Raw genomic sequence first — 27426 nt, 5'->3', positions numbered from 1 at the left:
ACACGAGATAGAAGTTCAGGAAGTACTACCCTGCAAAACCCTTCACGCAGCCTTAACGTGAGGAATGATCTGCAATTGGTGGGAAGTCGGGGGACTTACAGCAAGGTGCAGAGCTGAGCTGGATCTGCTGATGGAGTCAGTCTCTGGGAGGTGTGTGTACACAAAACATGGGTCATGCAGGAGGCCAGGGAGTGGTGCAGTGTTTGTATGGGGCTTCGAGGTGCTGGGGGAAATGCTGAGAGGGATTTGGGAGCTGCTGCGGTGCTGGAGGTCATCTCATAGGAAATGACTACCATGAATTGGTGTTCCTTGGGATGAAGAGGTCGTGCTGTGATGCCCAAGCAGTGTGAACACCAGCAGCCTTGCTGCAGAATTTCTCTTTGGTGATAGCAGTAGTTTTGATGGGGAAGTGATGCGTGGGGACATTGAGAGCATGGTCGTCACTGCTGCTGGTGTGGTGTTTTGGCCTTGGAGAAAATGGTACTCATACAGTGCTGCTCTCAGCTTTCTGCCTGCAGCAAAGGGAACAAGTGCTTTATAAATCCCTGCTTTGGTCCCAGCTTCTTCAAGTGACCTTTGTGTGTCTGCTTACTTTTGGTAAAATGGAGGCAGTAATGTCCAATTGCTTTTTAGAATCACAGAATATCCCGAATTGAGAGGAACCCATAAGGATCATTAAGTCCAACTCCTAGCCAGTCTCTTTGAGGAAACCAGAGTTTTCTCGTGTGTGAGAGTGCAAGAGAAAGCAAACCCACATGGGAAGGAGCTACGCTTTGAGGAACATCCTGATTGCAGAAGGACGCAAGGCTCTGTTAAAGCCCAGGGCCAGGTTAGAAGCTCACGGTGTGAAACTGCCTTAATGCAGATAATCATGGATGAAAAGGCAGCATAGGGTGGGAAGCAGCCTGACAAGAAGGCTGTAATGATGTAACGGTAATATGACTGGGCCAGAAGGAAGTGGTATTATTGGGCTAAATTCTTTCTACTTTGAAGAGGCCAAAGCCACTTCTCACATGATTGGATTCCACCTCCAGGGTCTTGAATTTGCCAGACAGCAAACACACCAAAGGGACCTGGCTTTGCCTGTTGGACGCACAGCACCCACCAATGAGTGGGTGACAAACTGCACGTTTCCAGGGCTGTGGTTTTCTGGGCATCTGCAGCTGCCCGTCACTCTTGCAAACTGTCGCCGTTGATTTTGCAGAACGTCATCCGTCGTGTTTCCTCACGCTCCTTGGAATGCACTAAATAACCAAAAGAGCAGCTGACAAAATAAATGAGCAAAGTGGGGTTTTTTGTTGTTGGGTTTTTTTGTTTTTTGTTTTTTTCTTTTTTCAGAGACATTGCACAAAGGGCAGGATGGGCTGTTTGGGACGTGCCACTTCTGCCCATTTCAAACGCAGACTTCATCAGGGCAGCTGGCAGAAGGGATGGCTCCAGTCCTTCGTGCTCACAGGTATGGTCTCTCTGCCCATGGCTTTGTTTGGTGCTATCTGTCTGCTTTCCCAATTAGCCACTGTACTGCTACCTCTCCTAGCAGACATGATGCAAAATAAATGACCTAAGAATTCCCCCCAGCACATGGCTCATTAGTGACGGACCAAACACCAGGAAAAGCACGCAAAGGGCTGGTTCAGCCTGGCGAGGAGGTGAGATGAATGATCCACCAGCTTCTTTCTCCTTGTAGGATGTGGGGCCACACACCAAAGGCACCAAGTTAACACCCAGAACCTGCATCCTCCTGCAGCCATGCGTCTCCCTCCCAGCCCACATGCCCTTCCCAGTTATTCCAAAATCCTCATGAACATATGTCTCTGACAGTTGTCAAAAAATGTTGGACAGAGTCTTTGTGGTCAGCTTGATTTGTCCCATATGCTCATCTGATCTTTTTATTTGTTGGACACTGGTCCCTCCATTCATTGCAGAGATAATTTGAGTCAGAGCAGAGCCTGGCCCTTTGTCCCCAACGCACCCAGCACCATGCACCAGCTGGAGAAGAGGCAAGGATTCCCAGGGGCTCCCGTCCATGTCAGACTCTCTCTCTGCTTATCAGACGGTTTGTTCCGGACCTGGCTCTGGCTGAACCCTGGTGAACTTCCCCCGCATCCCCTTCCCCGCCGGAGAGCTTGCAGCCATGAACTTCCCGTGCCTGACCCAAGCATCTCCGAGAGGTGTGATCTGAGCTGCAGCCGGAGGAAGGAGATGGTCGACCCGCCCCTGGCTCCCGCTCAGCCTCCCTAATCAGCGCAGGAATGTCTCTGGATGTGAGTGCTCCCGGCTGAACTGCTCTGTGCACCACTTGGCATGGCAAGTACTTCCTTTGTGAGCCATCTGTGCAGGTCACACTGGGCAAAGCACACTGCGTGCCCTGATGGGTCAGCATGCTTTGTCACACCGAGCCAGGAAAGTGTCATGTGCTCCTGTGGTCAGTGAGTGTTAGAATCACAGAATCCTAGAATCCTAGAATGGCCTGGGTTGCGAAGGAGCACAGTGCTCATTGAGTTCCAACCCCCTGCTATGTGCAGGGTCGCCAACCAGCAGCCCAGGCTGCCCAGAGCCACATCCAGCCTGGCCTTGAATGCCTGCAGGGATGGGGCATCCACAGCCTCCTTGGGCAACCTGTTCAGTGCGTCACCACCCTCTGGGGGAAAAACTTCCTCCTCATCTCCAACCTAAACCTCCCCTGTCTCATTTTAAAACCATTCCCCCTTGTCCTATCACCATCCACCCTCACAAACAGCCGTTCCCCCTCCTTTATATGCTCCCTTCAAGTATTGGAAGACCACAATGAGGTCTCCCCGGAGCCTTCTCTTCTCCAAGCTAAACAAGCCCAGTTCTCTCAACCTTTCCTCATAGGAGAGGTCCTGTGTGCTGTGGTCCATGAAGACCCTGTGGTCTATGGAGGTCTTGCAGAACCACTGCTGTTGCCAGGTGCAAGTAACTCTTCATTATGTGCCATGTGTGCTTCAGGATGGTCTGCCACCTCCTTAGAATCACTGAGGTTGGATAAGACCTCCAAGTTTCCCAAGTTCAACCCCAACCCACCTCCACTATGCCCACTGACCACTTCCCTCAGTGCTACATCTCCGCCGTTCTTGAGCACCCCCAGGGATGGTGACCCACCCCCTCACATCCCTGGGCAGTCCATTTCAATATCTCCAATACCTCCTTGCCACCCAGTGCTTCTTTTTTGGGGTGAATTTGGAGATTTGTCATCAAATGGCAGCTGCTTGTTGTTGTGTGGTTTGTCAACAAGAAGAGAAGAGCAAAGATCTCAAACAGGGTGGCTCATACCTTGGGTCCCTCCCAGGGCATTCCTCATCCCTAAAAGTCTCTTCTGGCTTTCTCTTTTCACAGGGCCATGCAGCAGACATATATTTCAGTGGAGGTGGCAAAGAGTAAGGGGGAAATGTGGAATGATGCAGGAGCTGTATAATGGAATGGAACAAAATTTCTGGTACATACGTATGTTTATATATAACATCATGCAGAAAGACCCTATGCAAGGTAATGGACACTTTTTCAGTTTTCCAGTGCACAACAAGCAAACTTACTTGTATTATCTTGACAGCAAAGAGACTTGTTTCATAGGACATGGTTCTTTTCCACCTCCATTGTGCTGTGCATCAATGTGCACATGCAGACGTCTCCCCACTTTCCCTGGCAAGGTGCCCACAGCAAGGAGATGACCAACCCATGCTGGCAGGGCTGCTGCTGCCATGCCTTCACCACCTTCACTGCCATCCTCCCAAAGCCGCCAGTGCTCCTCGAGTCAATGGGGCTCCAGGCTGGAGTACAGCAAACAGGATTTAACCTTTGCTACAGCTTGTCCTGGCCAAGAGCTATTGTTAACAAACTTGGATCCCGTCCATTTGGCCTGGGCGCTTATAAGAGCAGAGAGTAAATAATCTGACATTTGAAATGAGTTAATATTTACAAACTCAGGGCCTGCTCCTGCTCCCATTGCCGTTGAGGAAAAAGGTTTTGCTGAGGGCTTCACCTTCGGAGCCCCGCAGCAAAGGGTCACAGAGCAGAGCAGTGCCGCCAGAAATCCCGTAAGCAGATTTCACACCCTGCCCTGCAAACACAATGCTGGGTACTGTTGTAGCACACTGAGAAAAAAAATGTCCCGTTGAATATATCCCTTCTGCACCTCCATGCAGGTCTGTGGAATGTGATTTCTTTATGTGCCTTAGCATTTTGCCTAATAATTTAAGCTGACTCTTCCACAGTGGCATTTTTAAAACTATTTTTTTTAAAGTGACCTCTATATCTTTCCAAAGCCACCACTTCCTAAGAGGATTTTCCCCTCTTTCCATGCAGTCATCTTTACAGTGCTCCCATTCCTGCATAGACAGACACGTGCTCGACTGTAAGCATCCAATAATCCCATTCACTTGGCGAAGGTCTGAGCGCTTCCAGTTCAATATGGATGTGGGCTTGGTGGCCCATTGTTCTGGGTTCACAGTAAATAACCTCACTGATGGATCAGGTTGATGCCTAAGGATAACGCGGAGCTATCATGGAAGTCAGAGCTGGAAAAGGCCAAGTGGGCTCCTCCAGGCTGCCTCCGTGCCAGGGCAGTGCTCTTCATTATTTCTCATCAGTAAGGTGATCCAGTTCCCTGGATATTGCGTTTAGCTTGGACACTTCTGCTAAGGTCTGCAGATTTCAGTCCAAAAAGGAGTTATTTATTCAGTTATATTTTCAAGTATTTGGGGAACAGTTTGCCAGAATGGCCTTTATTTTATTTATTTTATTTTGCAGTGCTTCAAATCTGTCTATTAAAGTGGTTTTGCATGCACCTGTATGCAAATTATACAGAGCCCTGTATATTTGCTGCAAGGGAAAAGGTGCAGGTGATGAATGCCTCATTAGCACTGCTTTAATCACTTAATTTTGGAAGGAAGCTGCCAGGCTTTGTGAGCATTGTGAGCATGAGTTTTAAGGGATTTTGTTTCTCTTGGAGTTTTCTTGGCAGGGGCAGGTTGCAAGAATTGGTAGCAGTGTGGGTAATGGAACTGTAATCCAAAAATTGTCCGCTGGAATTGCCAGGTAACCACATGTGCAGATAGCAGGGCTGTTTCCATGTGCAGACACAGCAAATTTCAGCTCCTCCAGTGAGAGGATTGCTCCCGTGGGCTGTGTGCTGGGGCAGCTGCTGGGAGACAGATCCAGGCTATGTGCACAGAGAGGAGCAAATAACTCCTATAAATGGGAAAGACCAGGAGGGTGACTATGGGGGTATCTGGGAATGCCATACAACAAGCATCCTGATGCTGAACTGCTTGCCTGTTTTTGTGCATGTGAAGGCTGCTGGCTAGAGGGAAACATGGGACAGGAGTTTGTGGAGTAAGAAATGCAGAAATGAATTTTTAGGACAGAGTTCCACTAAATTAATATCACTGCTCTGCCTCTAGGGTGGTATTAGCAGGGGTTAATGGATGGACTATAACCTTTAAATTAGACACAGGTGAAAAAGCAGAATTGATAAGTGCCACCCGTGAGTGGAAGGTAGAGATGAAAAGCAAAAAAACAAATGTATTGAGTATGCTGCTTTGCCTCTGTCCAAACAAGCAGAGCGCAAGTAGCAAAATACCCGAGCACTTAAAAAGTTAAAAATAAAAATAAATCTCTCTTGGTTGGTCTGTAGGGCTGAACAGGAGTCGCCCTGCCCCATGGTACAGATGCTGAAATCACAGAATCATAGAATGGTTTGAGTTGGAAGGAACTCCTAAAGATAATCTGGTCCCACTCCTTACAGTGCACAGGGACACCCACAGCTCCATCCGTGCTCAGAGCCCATCCCCTGACCTTGGGTGACTGCAGGGATGGAGCAGCACCACCTCTCTGGGCAACCTGTGCAGTGCCTCATTACCCTTGCTGCAACAAAGGGGGGTGAGTACCAGAAGCTGAGCACGGAGCCATCTGCAGAAAGCTTCCACTAGTGAGAGCAGAGGGATGAGGCAGATCTGCTGCTGGGTCCATCAAGAGAGAGACTGGAGCCGAGCCAGGGCCTGATGGGGAGCAGGGAGGCCGATCAGGTTCTGTGGGCTCCTTGCAAGGTGTTGCATGGAGGAAAACAGTGAGGAGAGGCATGCAAAAATACATGGTGACCATCCAGGCTGCACTGAAATGAGGTGAGTGGGGATGGCAGGTGGAACTGAGGCACTTCACTGGTGTCTGAGAAGTTCTGTGCACTCAAGTGAGACACAGGGCCATACCAACCCCTTTGCAGCAGGTTTTCATGCATGAGATCCATGCACAATGACGTATGCTCACAATGGACACCAAATAATTGATCATTAAGAGAGAATTTTGTCAGGGCCGCCATTTTTCAAATCCCAGATAAATCAGAGGATAACTTCATGAGTAATTGAACATCTCCCGTGTTTTTAGCAGAGATGACTGTACCATGAACCCACTCTTAGTGCAGGTTGGTGGAATGCTTTGCACGTAGCATGGTCGGGCTCGATGGGGCTCTGAGCACTGATGGAGCCGTGGGCATCCCTGCTCATTGCAGAAGGGTGGGACCAGGTGGCCTTTAAAGGTCCCTTCCAACTCAAACCATTCTGTGCTTCTATGATTCTATGACACTGAGCTATCCATTTTGCAGCTTGCACCAGTATGGAGAGTAGTTTCAGGCTTCCAAGATCTGTGAGCCATGGGCCTGGCAGAGAGGCAATGCCCGTGTCAGGAGGGGCTGACAGCACCAAGACATTTATATCCACAAGCTGCTCCCCCATGATGAACTCCAAGCAAGGACTTGGCACTGGGAGACAGCCTAGGATGGATAGCAGCTTCTGACCAAGGCTTATGTCCTGATTTTCCAAGCGGTTTCCAAGTGGCTTTTCATTTTTCCACAGATGCAGGAATTATTTAGGTCCGGGTCTTATTTCCAGAAGTTTTGAAGGCACCCAGCTGCCAACATTTAGGTCACTCGAGGTGGTTTTGGGGAGAGTATAGCTGGTATTTTAGATAGGGACAACATCAAATGGAGAACTCATAGGTATCTCTGGAAAAAGTAAACGTAGAGCTTATTTCATCATACTGGAAAATCTCTTGCACTAACTATCGATTATTCTTTGAGTGAGCTGACAAACACAATGTTATTTATGGGACATGAAATCTATATTTATTAGCTGTTTAATCCTAGCGAAAAATGAAATGTAATAACAGTCCATAAGTCCCCATCAGCGGAGTTAGCACATGGATCAGCTTTATTCTTTCCCCTTTTCCCCATCCTCCCTGTTATTTGTCATGTTGTTTATCAAGGTTAGGAGTCCGCAAATGGAGCTGCACACATCAGACCAAAAGAAATGACACTGAAGGCCATAACAAAAGAAATAGCCAGAAGAAAGACTGGATCCTTGCTTGCAGAACATATGCTATCTCCAAGTTACATTTTGGGCATCTCTTAAAACTAAAAACAATGGTTGGCTCGAGAGCCAGGAAACACATTTCCAAGTTGCAATCACTTCTGCATATGCACGCATTTTTAGGATTATTTTGCAACATGTTTTCTTAGCTCTCCTGGTTTCTTTCTCACTGTTGTTTCTCTTTTATGCTGGAGTCTGGGTCAGTTTGCCTGTCCTCCTGTTTTTGTGGAGCAAATGGTCCCAGAACACTGTGTGGAAAGCTGCAATGGCTTCTGGGGTTTCCCATGGTGCTGTATGCGTACTTGTGCTGTGGTCTTTTGGTAGTGTCAGTGCATCTGGGTTACAATGACATTGCTCTCATGCACAGGGAAAAGTACTAATTAATATTTTTCCTTCCCCAAGGAGTATGGAAGAGAGGATGGATCTTGCTGCTCATGCCCCAGACCAGCCTCCTCCTTGTTGCAGACTGTAATAAGCCATCGCTGGAGGATGGTAGAGAGGTTCTTTGAAAATCTCTCCAAGGTAACTATTTTTTACAGCTGCGTGGATGAAAATTGATGGAGCTGTTGGAGAGGGTCCAGAGGAGGCCACAAGGATGGTCAGAGGGCTGCAGCACCTCCCCTACAAAGACAGGCTGAGGGAGCTGGGCTTGTTCTGCCTGGAGAAGAGAAGGCTGCGGGGTGACCTCATTGCAGCCTTTCAGTACCTAAAGAGAGCCTACAAACAGGAGGGGAGGCAACTCTTGGAAAGGGGAGATAACAGCAGGACAAGGGGAAATGGTTTTAAGTTGAAGGAGGGAAGATTTAGGTTGGATGTCAGGGGGAAGTTCTTTACTGTGAGAGTGGGGAGGTGCTGAACAGCTGCCCAGAGAGGCTGTGGATGCCCCGTCCATCCCTGGAGGTGTTCAAGGCCAGGTTGGATGGGGCCCTGGGCAGCCTGGGCTGGTATTACATGTGCAGGTTGGTGGCCCTGCCTGTGGTGGGGGGTTGGAGATTCGTGATCCTTGAGGTCCCTTCCAGCCCATTCTCTGACATGATATGGTATGATATGATATGAAATGAAAACTGAGGAAGTAGCATTAAGAGACATAATTTCTCCATCTGCACTAGGAGTGGTGGTATAGCCATGATGTTCTGCGGATCATTGGTGAAACACTGGCACAGTCTGCCCAGAGAAACTGTGGATGCCCCATCCCTGGAGGTGCACCAGGCTGGGCTGGATGGGGCCCTGGGCACCCTGAGCTGATGCCTGTGTAGTGGTTGGCAGTTCTGCCCGTGCAGTGGGCTTGGAACCAAATGATCATTGAGATCCCTTCCAACCCAAGCCATCCTATGATTCTAGGATTCTGTGATAAGAGACAAGAGCTGTAGAGAGAGGTTATAGATAGAGAGATATCCGTGTGTACAAACAGTGAAAGAAAACCTGCTGAGCTTTGTGAACACAAACCTTTCCTTGTAATCTATATATGTGATTATCTGCTTTGTCATCTAAATGTGCAAACACCATAACTCTTTTAAATTTAACCCAAATAAGCCTAATCCTTATCTAAGATGACTGCATTTGAGAACAGTGAAAATGTTAACGCTAACAACATATTTTTTTGTTCTCTAAATTCCTGCCCTTAATTTAATATAATACACTGCTGTTTTAAAGGGATATTAATATTCTTTTCAAAGTGTTTGAGACTTTTACATAATTTAAAAAATATTTGCAGCTGTTTTGAATGTATCTGCAAGTACTGATAGACAAAAGGCATGGATATCCATAAGAACGTTGTCATAATACATTCCATATTAACGTAAGCAAAAAAGAATGTTTGCTCAGGAATACCAAAAAAGGTGATTGGAAGACCCACTTCTATGGCCTTAACATCTTCCTGCTAAACAAGTTACACTCCTAATGTTTTTTTTTTTTTCCTGCATTCTTGCTTAATTGGTTACTTGCATCTGCCTTGTGGAATTAGCAGCTTTTTTGCATTTGGATCATCCGTAGAGCTGAACTTGGGCCATTTGTTTTAGATTTCCAGAAATGATTTATTTGTACTGTAATGGGATGGAATCATACAGTGTTCCCCATTTGTTTTCAGACTTAGTTCAGAGTACAGTTTAAGCTCCCATAGTATATCTGGGAGTGCTGATTCCACTCTCATGTCCAAGGCTCACAAATCTTTTCTTTCCCGCTGTTTGCACCTTTCTCTCACTGCATAAAAATCAAGGTCCCAGGGTCAATATTCCATTAGGGAAAAAAGGGGAGAGATTATCGCAGAGGCTGAAAAATTTTGCTCCTGGCTAAATCACTGAAGGATGGTGTGTGTGTGTAAGTAATGCTGTAAAGAGAGGGCAAAATGTTCCTCTTGAGTAAATTCCCTTTCCTCCCCCCCGCCTTGTATTAAAAGCCCCGAAGGAGGCTGGGATCTCACTTAGGTGTGGTGCTGTGCATACATGCAGCAGGAGAGCCTCTTTGGAAGGGGACAGCCAATAAAGTCACCCTATTTCCCCAGTCTCTACTGATTGGGATGCTGACTGGATGTAGGAAATACCAGACTTGTGATAACAATCATAGAAACCTAGAAAAATAGGGTGGGTAGGACCTCATGGAGCTGTCTTGTCAACCCCTCTTCCCACAACAGGACGAGCCATAAAGAGAGACTTCTGTTCCTTTTCATCTTCTTTTCTTCCATTCTTTAAGTTAAAATAAATAATCCAACAACGCTGGAAGGAAGAAAAAAAACAAAAGAAGCAACGATTTTTTAAGGACATGCCAAATATTGCTTATGAGTACTGAGGGGCAGTCCTGGGTGCGTGGTGCTTTATGGCAGTTTTGATGGGTGGTTGCACTGATCTGGGCTTGTAATAAATGGGCTGTCCCTCTCGCCGCGATAACAGAACATGAGAGTATAAAAACTTTGAAGAGCAGGAGGCAGCTGAAAAGAAAACAATAATCTATGTATATGAGACTAGCTTGTTGCTTGGTGATTAAGAGATGGGGACCCCGTAGGTCAGCTCCCTGTAGGTACAAACAGATGTTTGCACTGTTTCACAGCTGCTAAATATGATATAAATCCAAAGAATTTCTCATGTTTTTATAAAGGAAAAAAAAAAAAAAAAAAAAAAAAGAAGAAGAAGAAGAAAAAAAAAGAAAAAAAAAGAAAAAAAATACCCAGACAGCAAATTTTTGGTCATTCAGATACTCTTACCAAATGACATCTGGTTTCTGTACTGCTTATTTAAGCAATCCTTAAAAAAATGTTTGCCAAGGGGAATAACTCAAACCTTTTAGTTCTTCACCATATATAACTGTACAGTTTAGATTACAGTGTAGCATGCAGAGTTTATTATAAGCAATGCAGTTCTTCATTTCTTAGCTAGCGAGTATTACTTTAAAGAAAATAGGATAAATATTATGTAATTAGTTCAGGGAAATTCGTGTATAGCTGCATTTCAGAGTACCCTCGTTTCAGATCCAAATGATGACAAAGAAAATGAATTGTTTCCATATGTTAGGAGATAGCCTGACAGTTATGAGCAGAGAGCTAAGGCATAAAAATGCATTGGGGCTCCCATCGAACGGGAAGAAGCAAAAGCAGTACATGTAGAATTGCTAGCTGTGATGTGAAGGTGCTCTGAAGGTACCATCATGACCTACAGAGAAGGAGAAATGGGTGGTTTCATGAGCAGGAAGGCAACAGGGCAACACTTGCTTTGAGTTCTGTGCTTTGATTCTGCTGATGTCCAATAAGACAAGAGTTTTGACTGCAGCTTTCATTACTCCATATCTGTTTGGGCATTCATGAGGTCTTTTGGGATTCTCTGAGGTCTAAGAAAGGCTTGTGTCCATGCCGATGCCATTCCTTCAAGGCAAGCATCAAGAAGCCTGCCGCCCCTACCCGGCCACCTACCATCACGAAGCACATGGGAACCTGGTACCCTCAAGACCTCTATCTTTCTGCCAAAATTGGTTGAAACTGGCTAATGAGCTCACAAGTTATTTTCTTTGGGATGGAGAGGGGGCAGACAGACGCACTCCTCGGGAACATAAATGCCTGCATCTCATGTCTGCTGGAAGCCGACACAAAAATCTCCGTATTAAGCTTATCGTATAAATTATATATGCATGTATTTTACAGAGAAAGATTTATTGCCTTCAATATCTAGGCATTTTATGCTTTTGAAGTCATGCATACTTTGATCCAACAAATACTTACACTTACAAGTCACTTGGTGTGCTGAGGGTTCAGTGAGGCTGCTTTCCCTGAGTAAAGCAAAGTCCCAAAGAACAGAAGGGTGATCAATAGCAGATGATCCACGTGCTTTCTCTGTGGTCTCTTCTGTCTTCAGGGCTCTGCTAATTCAAAGGGTTATAAAAGCATTATACCCTATAAGGGGTGTAGTGCCCGTTAGAACCTCTGAGTGCTCGTGGCTGGCCTATTCAACGCTCTCAGCCGGTGTGACTCAGTGACTTCCACCCTTTTTGAATTGGTGGATACGCAACTTTTTCCAGTTATTTTGAATCTAATGAGCATGCTTTTCTTCATTTCTTTTTCACAGGCCTGCCTATTATTCTGTGGATGAAAATTCACACGTCCACAGTGACTGTAATATTAAATTCCTGTGTATCTGTGGTCTTTCTTGAGGTGCCTGATAGTCAGCAGCTTCCTTCTGTCTCTTTGTCGAGCAATTCCAGTGCAACAATTACCATGAATCATCCATTCTGTATATATCTCAATGTCTGGCTGGGCTTATTTTCACATGAATGCACGTCCCACAGTACTGCTTGGTAGCTAGGAGCAAAGTGGGGTCATATATTCTGCAGCAATGACATGATTGCATTTTTGTTTCTTTTTTTTTTCTTTGCTCTCCTTGATTTGACCTATCACCACCATTGTGAGATGCACTGCAATATTTGCCCATCTGAGGACTGGAAAACCTAGTGCAAATCCTAGAAAGTGGAAATTGCCCTACGCATGGCAGAGTGGAGCAAGCAGTGAGTCTATTCTCCTTATTAAACCCTTGTAAGAGAATTTGCTATGTTACAATTCTCCTTTATAATTTTAATTTATATTATTCCTCTCTGCTCTTTCTCTAGCTGAAACACAGTTCTGCTCCTTCTGCCACAGTCCCACAACTTCCTGTTTAGTAGGAAACTTGATTAGCTTGTTGGCTCCGTCGGTCCTGAAGGCCTTGCTTTTATTAGGAAGAAAGTTGTTTGTTCTGCTTTCACATGATTTCACTGGAAAGAATTGGTTGCAGTCAGGTGTTTCAAACACAGCTTTTAGCTTGGGGTAGCCAAGAGCATGCTACCACGGGGGCAACTCCTGCAGAAGAACCACATCTGGACATTTCCATTGCTGTTACCAAGATGAGATAGACTTGGTTTGTCCCTTGATGTGGTCACTTGAGGGGCACTAGACTTTGGTTTCTAAAGAAGTGTAAACATGTTAATAAATAAGTACCGAAGGCTTTTAAAGTCTGATTTACATAGGTTGCTTCCTACTTGTTTATGTGGAAACTACAGCAGATACAAAGAGCACAATAACGCTATGTGATGGAGCAAACATTCACCTACAAAGCACTATTTTTCAGCATAGTCACCACCACCATGAGCTCTGCATTTTCACCAGCCATAAATAAGAACCCACACACCACACTCATACAAATCTGGGCCAGTGGAGGTGACCCTCTGTTTCACTGTTAGGAGTTGCTAGGAAAATGTTGCAAGACAGTCCATCTTTAATCAACCCAAACAGATGGAAGTCAGAAGGCACAAAATTCAGACTATAACAGTGGATGTGGTAGGACAGTCCAGCCCAGACTGACAATGCACTCCACGGTCTTTGAACTAGTATAGTGCCTGGCAAGAGAAAAGTTGTCTTCTCTGATCTGACTCTGGAAGTCTGAGCCTTCCGCTTAGTCAGCACCATGATGTAGCAGTCAGAGTTGATGGTTTGTCTGGGTTCCAGGGAATCCAGAGGATCACCCACCTGTTTCCTATCCCAAGAGACAGTGCACATCACTTTACCCTCTGAGGGTTGTGTGTTGAACTTGTTCTTCGATGGGCGAATTCACATGTTGCCACTCCATGGACTGCTGTTCTGACTCTGGTTTGTAGTGGTGACATCATGTCTTGTCACCAGGATTGATCTGATCCAGGAAAGTGTTACTATCAGTCTCGTAATAGATCAACAGGCCCTTACAAACTTGCATCAGGTTCTTACTGTTCCTGCATGAGCATTCATAGGACCCACCTGGTGCAACCTTTGTGATATTCCAACATTGTCACCATTGTTTCCAATGCATTGAAGCTGAGGTGCACCACACATTGCCTTGCTGTGATCACATCCACTCTTTGGTTTCTGTTAATGCTCAGTGAGTGCTGATGAATGTCAGTAAGTGCAACTTCGTTCTGCGTGGAGGAATTCAGTGACACATCTTTGCTTCAGCCACACTTCCATGTCAGACGCCATTTTGTCAGGGAGGTTCAGCTTCTATTGCCGTCACACCAACATCCATCTCTGATGTCGTGGGCCAACATCATAAAATAGGAGGCCTTACTTTCAGAGCAGCCCTCGGAAATAATCAGACTAATTCTTGCAGGTGGGGAGGAATGAATCTCACATTTCTGTCCTGGCCTCTGCTGACCCCGTGGAGCTCCAGCTGAGGGCCTGGAGGGGTTTGACCATTTTGTTTTCACTCTTGGTTTTCTTTTCTGCCTGGGGTGTAGCGATGTGCTCTGGCAAGGGGCCGGGGTCCTGACAGCATTTGGCACAGAGGAGGAAACCGATAGCTTCGTACTTCTCCAGAGCAGGCCTGGTGCCCCAGGCTTCAAACCAGAGGTCCTCATTTGACGGAGTAATGATTCCTAGGTTTGGTAGGCCTTGGGAATGTTTTACCTTACACTCACGTTGTCATCACAGAAGAACTTATTTCTTAAAGAGCTGATGGAAGGTTACAGCTTTTTTTTTTTTTTTTTTTTTTTTTTTTTTAGTATTCTTCTGATGTTGGGACATGGTAGATTTCTGCTGCAAAGCAAGCAGACAAACAAGTGGGAACACGAGCTTTTCAGGCAAGATTACATGCAGATAGAGTAATAAAACCCATAAGAACATCATACATTATTAAAATATTATTCTTACTGCAAGAAATGCAGCATATTTGTGATGGGGCAAAGGGCTGCCACGCATTCAGTTGCATGGTCTTTGTAATCCTGAACATCTGTATCTAAGTATCATTTCTGTATGCAGTACAGGAAGATGCAAACCTTCTCAGATAAAATAAGAGGTACAGTTTTAGCAGGAAGCTTTTGGAGTGATACACTAATTTTTGCAAATATTTCTGTAAGTCTAGAGGTCTCTGAATGTTAGCTCTGGATAAACGCTGCTGGGAGCAAAGAATACCCTGAGTGAGTGCACTCCAGCACTTGGAGTTCTGTGGTTAAAACGTCTCACAGATCTGCCCCAAACCAAGTGCAGACAGGCATTAGTTTCAGCTTCTGCCTTTTCTTAATTGTTACCGCAGCATTCAGGAAAGGTGCAGAGTGGAACATCTCTCTCTTTGTATCTAAACCCAAATGAGCGTGAACATCACCAGTGCTCACCGAGACGTGTGCTCTTATCAATACTCCCTTGTCAGGCTACCGTACGGGGTAAACATCTAACGTGATGGAGTATGCCTGCTGGTTGCAGCCTGAGTTTGTCATTTTTGCTTAATTCACCATAGCCATGTGGGAGGAGCAGGCGTTTCAGACAAATTCCACTCTTGTTATTGCTGTCGCAGAGGCAGCACTTCTAATTAAAGATTATCTCCACATTTGGCTCGGCAGCCAAAATAAACTTATAGGAGCTGCATGTTGGATGACTTTTATCTCCCATTCTGGTGGTGGGCTGGCTTTCCAGCAAGCACAATTACAAGCCCACGTGGAGTCCCAGAAACGTAAACATTTGAGTGAGGTGGTGCTCAGTTACCACCTCTCGGCATCGCTTTGGAGAGCACTGTCCAGTGAAGGGTTGTACACAAAGTTCTCTGGCAGTGCTGGACTGGGTGATCTTACAGGTCTCTTCCGACCTCAACAGTCCTATGATATTGAGAGGGAAAATGTGCCAGCTCAAAGTGTGAACTGGGATGGATAAGAGCCTGAAGAAAGGAGGATATCTGTAGAGGTGTGACATGATGGGATTTCACGTATAGCTCTTGGGGGTGTTGTGTCCCAGAGCAGTACCAGCTTGTTTCATGGCATCTCTTCTCACCTTGGCCAAAATGCAGAAAAGATCCCTGTGCCTGATAGGTGCCCACACTGGTGGTCGTGGCACACACTGCCCATCTTCATCCAAAGGCCATTTCCACACCATGGGACAGCTGCACTGGGAATGCATTTTTGGGAGTGCCTCAAAGGCAGCTAGAAACATGGCAATGAAATCAAGTGCTAGCGTTCGTCCTGTGCCCAGCTTTGATTCTTTTGCTAACCCTCCGAGGTAGGCAAGAGGGGAAGCAAGCTTTTGTGAAGCGTAAAGATCTGTTCTTGAGGAAAATGTCATTTTGGATAGCGAAAATGAAGAGCCATGTAGTTTCTGGGCCTCCCGACTCCCTGTTAGATGAAACAAAACCCCTGAGCAGCACGACAGAGCTCGAAATGCACTCCTAGCACTGTTTCATGTGGGGGCTTAGTTATTTCTCTACCACCAGAACCGATTGCAATGACACCTCTGGAGCTGGGCAGACCTCACCCCGTGCCGAATTCCTTTCCGCTGAGGCGTGCCAGCAGCCCGCTCCGTGCTCCAGATGTTGCTGCTCTCTGAGAAACGAGAGCTTAACAAACCAGGCTCACCCTTCCTCCTGGGGTGAACCCAGAGACGGTCAGATATGGAAAATCGCTGCTCAGTACCATGAACAATGTTCTCGGCCGGAGAGCAGTGCCAGCACTTTGTCTTAATAGAACGGAAAGCCGAGACGCACGGTGCAAAAATCCGAGCTGGCAGCAGGCAGCGGCTTCAACATACATTGAAAACCATCCATGAAAGAGCACAGTTAAACCAAGAGAAAGAGCCCGGAGGTATATTTAGACAAACAAAAAAAGAGCAAGAACAGGGGGGAAAAAAAAAGTTTCTCCATGGCTTTAATAGGGTACATTTTTCCCGGTCTGTATTTCACTTGGGTTTGTTTTACTGGTTTATGTTTATCATGAGCACATGCACTGCAAAAACATGCATGTGCACAGGGTTGCAAGGAAAATGCTGGTTTTGTACACGTGGGACCCATTTTGGCTCAGGGTCCTGTGGCAATGGGTGCTGTGTGAGTGTCAAACCAGACCCAGGAGGCATTTTGGGTCTGAACGCCGGGGGAAGGCTCTGCAGAAGCAGAATTGTTTGCCTGTTTCTCTTTTTGAGACAATAAACTCTACTCTGATGGCTGTCACCATTGCCAGGAGCGATGGAGCTCTGCTCATATGAGTTTCTGGACATCACTGGGGGTTTGGGTAGGGGTGGATGTCGAACAGACCATGAATATTTATTTGTGTGCAGTACCTTGCATGCTCAGAGCATTGTTGCTTTTGCTGAGCTGGTCTACTGCTAGCTCTTCTTTTTGCCTTTGTTTTTCAGGCCTCCTCCACCCACCCATCACAAAGCAGGAGCCTTTCTTTCTAAAGAGAGCCTGACAAGCCAGGAAATGCCATGTCCCCTCATTGCTGGGGTAGGGTGACTCAGGGCTGATGTAACAGCTTACCGAAAATCACAATGAGAGCATGTGTCTAAGCCAAGAAGTGCACCCAGGGCTTCACATCCCACTCTCAAACCACCTCTCCCCTCTGGGCTTTGCTCTGCCCAGCTCCATGCCAGGTCTCAACAGAGCTTGTGTTACCAAAAGCTGCTCTCAGCAAGGCTGGCAAGTGCTCCTGGTGCCCTTTGCTGATGGGAAATCATCTGACGTTGAAATAAATGGGCTTCTTGTCAGTAGGACGTGGCCCAGGATCAGAGGGGAGCGTAGGGAATGTCGGTCCGGGTCCAGGCATTGTGTCCCTGAGTGAGATGCCCCACAGACATGTTATCCATGAAGAGTCTCATCTGCTACCAGGGTTTGACTTTTGGTGAGCTGCAGCTCAGTGGAAGTTGCTGGAATCTGGCCCAAAATAACCTTCCTCCCTCAAATTTCCACCTCCCTGAAGCTACGGGAGCTTTTCTGCACCCCCATTCCACATGGTCAAGCTCAGGCCCCGGAGAGTTGTGCAGTATGTCCCAAGCTCAGCACCAGCCCATCAATCTCTCTGCTGGATGCAGGCAGTGAAATGTGAACAAAGGAAACCACCACGCGGTGGGGTGGGAGGGGAGAATCGCTCTGGCACCCTCCTTGCTCGGAAAGAAGTGAGAAAACATGGCTTTGTGTTGCTGTTGTTGTAGTTGTTGTTTTATGGTTTCTACAGATGCTTCCAATAAAAGAATTGTGAAACTATTCCCATCGGTGGCCTGTCCTCTACCCACAACAGTGACAGAGAAGACTGTTTGATTTCCATCAGCAGAATAATATGAGTGTGGACGCCACTGCCACAAATTTAAGAAGGATCTCCAGTTGCTGCTTGCCAAAGAAACAGGTGATTTTTGATGGGTTTTGAGGTTTTCTCTTGGAGGTTGGGAAATGAACATGAAGTTCAACTACAACTTAAATGCTTGTGCCTTAATACTTCTATTTGTACCTTTTTCCTTTGTGATGTGTTTGTTTTTGAGTGCTCTGGGGATTAAAGCACAGTCACCATCCATACTAATAGTTGTATCTTAGAATCATAGAATCACAGAACCATAGAATGGCCTGGGTTGAAAAGGACCACAATGCTTATCCAGTTCCAACCCCCTGCTATGTGCAGGGTCACCAACCAGCAGACCAGGCTGCCCAGAGCCACATCCAGCCTGGCCTTGAATGCCTGCAGGGATGGGGCATCTTGTTGCTCTTCAAGAAAGTGAGTGAGATTCCTGTTGGTGGCAGGTCTGTCACTGAGAAAGGTGCTGAACATGGACTGTGAGGTGCTGCTCTGTGGATCAAACCATTCTTAGGGGTGAAGAAACAGTGCTGTGATTTAAAGACAAGTGTGTGTCCAGGCTGAAGACTGCTCCTTCCAGTTAGGAAACATGCAAAGCTTCATGATGTACTCCAGTCTGCAGGGGATGTACAACTCAGTCATTGGAACGAGCTGCCCAGGGAGTGGTGGGGTCACCGTCCCTGGAGGTGCTCCAGAGCCATGGAGATGTGGCACTGAGGGATGTGGGCAGTGGGCATGGTGGGGAGGGCTGGGGTTGGACATGGTGATCTTAGAGTTCTTTTCCAACATGAATGATTCCATGACTTTTCAGGTGAACTCAGTAAATGCTGTGTGATACATTCAATCCACCCTGGAAGTATAGCATCATTACTATATATAGCATCAGGGTACTGATCCTATATTTGCTGGTTTCAAAAAGGGCAAAACCAACACTGGGGCATGCAATAGGTTTCCAGTATCTGCTGTTCCAAACGAACTCATTTGACAAGTGAAATGAAGTTTTCTTTCACTGTTCCTGTTTCAGTGCATGGTCTGGGGGTTTTCAGCCCTCAAGTGGAGATGCCGCTGGTGTGATGACAGCTTGAGCAGCATGAAGCTCCAGAAGAGCTTGAACAGAAAGGGCTGTGTCTGCAAAGAGGTGGGTCAGCTGTGTCTCTGGAGAGCTGCATGCAGAGCCAGACCCGACCTCTTCTCAGTGAGGTGGAAGCAAATGTTGGTGCTTTGGGTCTGTCCACATCTACAAGCATGCGTGAGGTCCCTTGCTGTGGTTCAGCTGATGTGGGGCATCTTGCTCAACAGTTCGAGAGTCTCAGCTTGCAAATATTGAAGGAGATAAATGGTTAAAAGAAAACTAAAACAACCATACCCAAAATAAACAAACCAACCCCAAACAAACAAATGAAACCTCAAAACAAACAAAGAACTCAAAACAAACAACCAAAACCTTCCCTACCCCCTCTCCCCCCCAAAAAAATGAAGGAAGGAACAAGGAACCCTGGTGATCACAGCAGGATCTGCAAGGCTCACACTGGAGAGGACAGGTATGACAGGGGCACGTTTAGCACCTGGCTGCTCTTTACATCACAGGGCAGAAATATGAAAAATATGAAATATGCAGCAGGGTTGGATGAAAAGGAAAATGTAATGAGAGTAGGAGAAAGAATGCCACATGCTCCAACCGCATCTGAACTTGGCAGCAGCAGCCCAGGGAAGCCCATGTAAATCCTAGAAGCATGTTAAAGGCATTTTCACCCCACAAAGACTGACATGCATGAAAAGTATTGTTTCAACAATGTCAGTCAAGAGCCTGGAGAAATAATTTGCTAATATACTGCCTAGAAGCCCAACATGGCTAATTGGAGGGATGTTCACATCTTGGAATGGAGACTACTTGGGAACAGTCTTCCAATGGGGTAACGAAGTGCAAAGAAGTAAAGGCTGTGTGAACAAGATGGTGTGTCGATGCTGCATTTACACAGCAAAGTGAGAGATTTCCTCAAGGAGCACAAAGAAAACATGACAGCAGAGAGAAAACACATGTACATGAAGCATAGGCAATACAACGTAAGGACAGACTGAGGGATGTTGTAGAGAAAGACATAACTGAAAACGCTCGGAATATTGCCTATGTCATGTGCAAAGGAAGTTATTATCCAGCAGCACTGTGCCCAGGCAGAGCAAGCATTCCTTCCAGTAAGGTTTAGGAGATGAATCCTCACTTCTGGGGGCAGCGTGGTCATCCTTTGGGTTTCTTCTTGGCCTGTCCTTTGTGTACTGTAGACACATCAAGATCTGCAAAGGCTTAGCTACGCTGCTATTTTTCCCTTAAAAAATATACTCTCTAATTTATTGAATTACAGGATACATATCATTTTGCATTAAAGGGGATATAGTGGAATGCATTCATATTCAATTTGGCCGTTGCAGCAGAATCACAGAATCACAGAATGGCCCGGGTTGGAAGGGACCTCCAGGATCATGAAGCTCCAAACCCAGCAGGAAATACAACAATATCTTCCTAAAATAAGGCATTATAAGTCTCTGTCAGCTCCCTCAAGTTGGCTTAGAAATAGCTTATGGACCCATTTCCCCCAAAGATCTGTGGAGGATGGATGAATGGGAAGCATCTGTAGGTGAGGAACTGTGTTACACAGGAAACATTGCTCTGTCTTTATGCTCAGCCTTTTTTTTCTTACATTGCAGATCTGAAAAGCCATAAAGAAAAGTATAATTTGCCTGATTCTTCTGGCTAGCTGGGAGAATGAATGAGCCCCACTGGTTCCTGAGGTGCATTGGCCATGCTGATGGCAGGTTTGCTAAATCTCAGGGGAGGGATGCAGCTGTGACAGCGGGCATCCAGGGTCAGGGGGGACACATTTTGTCTTGGTGGAGCTTCAGCAGGTGGTGGATTGAACCCAAGCAGGATACGGAGGTCACAAGTCCAGGATAACTTGCAAGTCCAACCCAATCCATGGGCAGTTCACCAGAGAACCATGGAATCCAGCCATAAAGGCTGGAAAAGGCCTCTAAGATCCCAAGTCCAACCCCAGCCCACCCCATCATGCCCACTAGTCATGTCCCCCCAGTGCCACATCTCTTGATGAGATCTTCCTGAACACCTCCAGGGATGGGGACTCCACCACCATCCTGGGCAGCTTCTTCTAATAACTCACCACCCTTTGCACTACTTTCCATTCTACTTCCAGTAAGATAGAGACAGAAAGTGGAGCTGAGCCTACTGAAGAACGAAGGACAGCCAACATGTACTAGGTGCTCATGCTTGATGCCTGCAGGCCAGGTAAATCCAGGGAGCAGTTGTAAAAGGAAGGGAAGTGCAGGGACAGTCGCAGCTGATTCTCCCACCGGCTGTGGGGAAGGTACTGCACCTCCCTGCAGCTTTTATTTATCTCCTAGACTTTCTCTTGCATGTTTAAATTGCCGTGGCTTTGAAGGAGGAGCTGTGCTGTGCACTGTCCCAGCACCCACCAGGACGTCTATTGGGACAGCTGCTCTCCTATCCGCCCACCAAATGGCTGAATTCTCCAGCAAGGACAAAGACCTTATTTATGCTCATGCCTCTCAAAGTACATATATTTTAGTCCTGGAGGATTTACTGGCAATAAAGTTTTCTTCTGAGATTCCTAAATCACGAGGTACTTAGGCTCTGCAGACCATGATGCCCATGGACAATATTTGCTCTGTAGCTTGACACATCTTTCTGCCTTAGAATAACAGAAAAACATGCAGCCAGGACCTGCCCAGCTGCGAGGACTCTAAATCACCTGCTTTTTCTTTGTTTCCAGAGGGGCAGGTGCAGCTCAGATTATCTGCAAGCTATTTTATGACTTAACAACACGGGCTTTAATGCAGTTAGAGATGCCTTTATTCATTCTTACACTCCTGAGTATTTTTGTGTAAACATTTTTCATCTGTGGCAAGCCAGTTTGTTTGTTATGTTTTGTCATGTCAGAGCAGACTGTGATTAGACACTGAGATGAGACTACTAAATATTCTCAGATGTTTTCTATTTCCTCAGAGAAGAGCTGGATTTGAACCAAAGCTCCGAGGTGAAAGGGTGATGTGTAATATATTGAGACATCTGAAATAAAATAATGTAATGTTTTTAATATTTAAGAAGAAAAAGGCAGCAGTAAAACATCGTGGAAGGAGGAAAACATGAATACCTATATATTTTAATTTTAAATACATGCAGATGTTGAATTTTAATCAGAGCATGTCAGAATCTGACTGTAACAAAGGCAAAAATGTGAGATCTGTTTTCTTGAATTGCTTCCATATTTTGAGCTCCAGATTTTTATTACATATAGCACTGCATCATCATATATTTATGTAAAGTGCCAGCACCCATTGACTTAGCATATGCCTGATGGTTAGCATATAAAACACTTCACAGTGAGAAGTATATTCTTTCCCTCAGTATGTACAGTATATACCATATTATACACGCCTGCACCTTCTTGCACAGTGGCAGAGCTCGTTTTCACCTCTCAGTAGGTCTGGTGTTTCTTTTGGACCCTTCTACCTTCACTCTGCTGCTGATGCCCCTGGCTGTGAGAATCTGGTCTAGGGGCAGACATGAGAGATGGTGCATTTAAATCGATGGACAAATGCTGGTCTCGGGTAGCTGGTAGAGAAGGGAGATGCTAGACCCACATGTCACTTTGCCCTTGGTGGTGCCACGCTTGCAGAAGAGCATTGCTGCAGCATCCTGCAGGTACTCATGCAGTGAGGTGCTGGCACTGCTGCCCAGAGCTATGGGTCCCTCATCCTGGAGGTGCCCAAGGCCATGGATGGGACCCTGGCAGCCTGAGGTGGTGGGAGGTGTCCCAGCACCCCTCCATAGAGCTGGGTACCAGCACACACCCGGGCCAAGGCAGCCCAGCCCAGGCTGCTGCTGTTGTCCAAATCCACTCTGCTGCCAGCAATGCCCTGCAGTGCTCTGGGGGGGGGATCTGCATCAGAGCTGCTTCCTTTTTTGGTTTCTTTTCTGGATTGCTTTTCTTCAATGAATAGAATTTTTATTATTATTTTTTTAAGCCCTTCTCACGCCTTCAGCTCTGGGAGTGAGGCACATGACCGCTGTTTGCTGATGTTTTTCCTAAAAGAGTGATGTTTGCAGAGTGCTGCAGCCCTCACCAGTCCCAGCTGCCAGCTGCTGGGGCTGAGGTCCCATGGCACAGCCTGAACTGGGATAGCAGAATGCAACCCGGAGGGCTCTGCATGCTCACAGCAATGCACAGATGTGTCTGTGCCTAAATGTTCATCAGAATGAACGGATCTGCCTTTATTTCACCTGGTTCACTTGACCGACCCATCGCAAACACTTGCTCGAGGCTGTGCATCTTTTCCTCTCCAATCCATGGATATTCCCATTGCGCCGGAAACTCCCTCAGTTCAGCTGTGTTCAGTCATTCTCCCTCTGCCCTGAACATCTGTTGGAGGCAGTGCGCTTAATGGGAGATGTCTTCAAAATGCTATTTCAGGTTTTCCATTACAGGCGAGGTGGGATACCCCGTGACAGCTTCGCCCCGTGCAGGATTCCCATGGAAGAGTCATTTCCATCAAAGGTCCCACCCTTACCGATATTACTGCTGGGGGAATAGGAGAAATCGTTTACAGGTTGGATGTTTCTCCTTCTGTGTGCTCCACTGTCTCTTAATGTGTCCTTTTTGTTGCCGGGATTTCCTGCCCCTTACCACCCCACGTGCTGGATTCATTCACTTTTGAATTGATGCTATGTGGATGAGTGTGGGATTTCTGATTCTTTGTTAGGAGTTAAGCATTACAGAGATCCAGGACAAGCAGAAGGACAAGACCAAAGCTAGATTTGTGAAAGCCTCTCCATACCTAACTCCTAACCCCATGTGAGTTGTTATGTGCTTGAGCTGAGCACCCATTTGCCTTTGGCTTTCTGGCCATGAAAGCTGGCCCTCTGCTGTCTTGTGGGTGCTATGTGCTATTTCCCTGTGCAGAGCAGGCAGGAACAGAATATGATAGCCCTGCAAAGAAGTCTCAGTCACTGCCCCTTTGCTTCCGTTCCCCTTCTTGTCCACATAGTTGCCCAAACTGCTTGACCATGCAACTGACTGCCTTGATTGCCCTCTGCCTACATATCCAGAGTACAGCAAAGTATTTATTGTATGAGGAATACCAAGCGTGAAGCCCTGCCGTGCTGCAGGACCGGTGATGCTGAGGTGCTCTCGAATGGGCAGAACAGGGCTTTTGCACCAGGAATGAGCCCCAGCCAAGATGCTGACAGACCCTGGTCACTCAGAAAAGCTTCTTACAGTCTCAGCACTACTTCTTCTGTCTTATCCACAGTTTTCTAGGAGCTGCAAATGATCAGTTTGGCTCTGACCCTGTGATCTTTGCTCGTACAAAGCTCTTACTGACGCCAAGAATTTTCCAGCCCTCATTCCTACTGACAGAGGCAGTTTTAGCTGGGTGAGAACTTTGCCACTGGGGCACCTGTGTTTTTCAGGGTTTTTCCAGGTGAAGATTTTATTTTCCTATATTTTTTTGCCCCTTGTAGGTGCTGAGAGTGCTGAGCTCTCAGAATCACAGTTGTGTGGGATTCCAGCTTTGTTAAAACAATATCCTAAAGGTTGCGAAGCCGAGCTGCTTGCCAAGAGCGAAAATTGAATGTTCCACTCTCCCCATTTGACTAAATTTAGTTTGGGATCCTGATGAAGTCTTTCTTTGTGTGATTTCATGTCTACAGGGCAACTGCGAGAGAAGACTTCCTAATTCTGTCAGGATGCTGGCAGCCCTGATGCTGGGACAGCATGTCCTCTGGGCGTTTGCTGCACTGCCATATATACAGCACTAGATTGTGTCCCTGTTCTATTGGAGAGACCCTGTAGCAGTATTCTTTTTTGTTTGCTTGTTTTCATTTTTCCCCTCTTTTTTTTTTCCTCTTCTGTTGCATGAAAGAAACTTGTGTGTATGGCAGTAGGTTTGTTTGCCCTGTAGATATTTGATGGTAATTCTGCCTGACCGTGATAGCTTTTATTGTACCATAGGTCAACTGGAGAGTGTTTTGAAGGGTCATTTAGAGTGAAATTCTCCTTTCTTTTGTGCGGTGTACAAAGAAAGAGGCATGGGATGGAGAAGTACTCTGTGAAAATGTGAGACATCTTCCCAATGTTACTCAGCCATAGGACCAAGTGATGGATAGCCATGGGGTGAGATAACATTGGTCCTGTGTTGCCATTCTATTGAATATTAGATCTAAGCCACTGTCAGGGTTCAGACGAGTAGGAGGCCCTTTGGAGCCCATTAGAGATTATTGATACATGCGAAAGAATGAGTTCTGCCCTGTCCTGGAGGCATTCAAGGCCAGGCTGGATGTGGCTCTGGGCAGCCTGGGCTGCTGGTTGGCGACCCTGCACATAGCAGGGGGTTGGAACTGGATGAGCATTGTGGTCCTTCTCAACCCAGGCCATTCTGCGATGCTATGATCCTAAAGTCCTGTCCATCAAGCTGTAGGTGCCCCTGTTCATTGCAGGGGAGTTGGACCAGACAACCTTTAAAAGTCCATGCCAACTCACTCAATTTTATGATTCTATGATTGCATGAGAAACGGCTTATTTTGTCCGGGAAAACAAGCCTTGTTAAATTAAATGCTGTACTCCTTTGTGCACAAAAGCAATCTTCAGCCCAAGCTCCATCGTGTCATTGGTCAGCTGCCCTCTCCACCATGCTGCACATCGGTACCTTTCCTTGCTGTCTTCTCTGCATGCTTGAGGATGAGAGGATTTGCCTTCCTCCTTGGTGTTATCATCAGCACAAAGCAGTATTCTGAAAGGCAGCCCTCCCCCAGATTGTATCTCTGGATTCTGCTGATCTTTCAGGCTGCACTGGAAGCAGATCTGCCATGTGTGAATGGCCCAATGCAGGACTCCCAGTGTGGGAGTATTGGCTCCCCAAGGTAAAATCCCTGGAAAGCCATGCAAGAGCGATTATTGCATTTGCATTTAAGCAGAAGCACAAGGCTGGGCAGCCTGCTGTTCGTCAGCCTTCTGGATATACATCTCAGTCCCCAGCTGGCAGTAAATGTATTGTCGGATATCCCTCCAAACTTGTGTAAGTTATTGCTTTCTTAGAGTGCTTTTATACCTGTGTGTATTTTTCTTCCTGTTCCAGCATCTTACAAAGCTCTCTTTGGAGACGATCAGCATTGCTAAGTATAGTTTTGCAAAATTCCAGGACACGTCTTCACTTGGCACATGAAAATTAGTTAACAGACTGTCATGAGACCTTTCTTTGCTCTCCCACTGTTCTCACTCCCACGACACCTGACGTATAGCGCATGGGCTTGCGAATGGCCTCAGGTTTGCTCTGTGACTCACCATTAATCACCATGAGAAATAGCCTTCCCAGTTCGTAAATTCAAGGTAAACTCTATTTCCCGCATATTCTGTCAAACGGACATCAGCAGGCTGTTTATATTAATTCATGCCCCCTTAAACATTGCATTCAGGGAGGTGAGAAGTGCTGGGGGGGGCTCTGCTGTGCTGACAAACATGTTTGCGCCTTCATTTGCAGAGCTCTTCTCCCTTAGCGATGCACATGTAGTTCCCAAGCACAGTACAGATTGTTCAGTCGTTCAAACCACAAGCTAAATATTTGAGCTTCCAGTGCTTTAAGTAAACACGTCCTATCTATACACCAGCTGCAAGAAGAGATGCTGAATTTGGGGATGATCTTACACCATTAAATCAATTTCAAATTTATAAATATCCAGGGTGAGCTATGGTCACCGAACAGGGGACTGCTGTGAATAGCTGTAGCTGTTGAGCCTTGATATGCAATTAAATCATAGGGAACAATGGTGATTTAAGTGGTATTTCTGGCTTTTTGTGGGGAAGGAGAGGGAGCAGGGTGAGCGTTGCACAGCATGGACAATGGGAATGGCCAGTCAAAAACTCCAGGCAGAACTAGAGCTAAAGAAATGCTGATAGAGGTAGACACAGTTGGGAGAAATGAGTAATTGTGGATGTCACAGGGGAGAGAAGTTCTTCATCAGGTTATTGGAGTGTTGATTAAAATTCAGGATAGACAGACGTGTAGATATGGGCAGGGGAAAACACAGGCGTTTGCCTTTGCAACAAGAACACCAGCTCCTATGGGATCCCTCCTTCCAGCGATCTCATCTGCGCGTTCTTGGCATGCCAATCACCGAGCTCTTAGATTTCCCACCCACTGCTTTCCAGGTGGAGCTTTAGCTGGATTACTTTCAACATTTCTCCGAGTGCCTGGGGCATTTCTGAGTCACTCCCAGGGACCGTGTCCAACCTGACTGCTGAGTGTGCAGAGGGGTTGGGAATGCTCAGCACCCACTGTGCTGCATCTCTCCTTGCTGAGCACCCACGTGCCTTTGTGTTGGTTGGCAGCCGAGCATTGCTTCCCTGGAGAAATCCCCATTAGGGTTTATTTTCGAAGATAATATTATTGGGGTGAATTGTGGGGAACGAATTCAGATGTTTTGAGATGCCCCTTCTGT

General features: G+C 46.4%; 1 long non-coding RNA gene across 7 annotated transcripts; it reads left to right on the top strand.

The window, feature by feature from the left end:
• Positions 1-26758, top strand: LOC112532540. Of its 7 annotated transcripts, none has more exons than XR_005860429.2 (7): positions 1-150; positions 1339-1456; positions 2054-2264; positions 3358-3507; positions 7782-7901; positions 17790-17957; positions 18925-26758. It is a non-coding gene; the product is annotated as an uncharacterized LOC112532540 (long non-coding RNA). The 7 variants fall into 7 exon arrangements; XR_005860430.2 differs by having other exon boundaries at positions 1-1456; positions 18925-19038; positions 20604-26758; XR_005860428.2 differs by having other exon boundaries at positions 1-1456; positions 18925-21198; positions 21315-26758.
• Positions 26759-27426: the final 668 nt, after the last annotated feature.

Source organism: Gallus gallus, chromosome 5 (genome assembly GCF_016699485.2).
Source record: "Gallus gallus isolate bGalGal1 chromosome 5, bGalGal1.mat.broiler.GRCg7b, whole genome shotgun sequence".
Lineage (NCBI taxonomy): Eukaryota > Metazoa > Chordata > Aves > Galliformes > Phasianidae > Gallus > Gallus gallus.
Note: the sequence above shows the minus strand (reverse complement) of the source record. Positions and strands in the feature narration are given on the sequence as shown.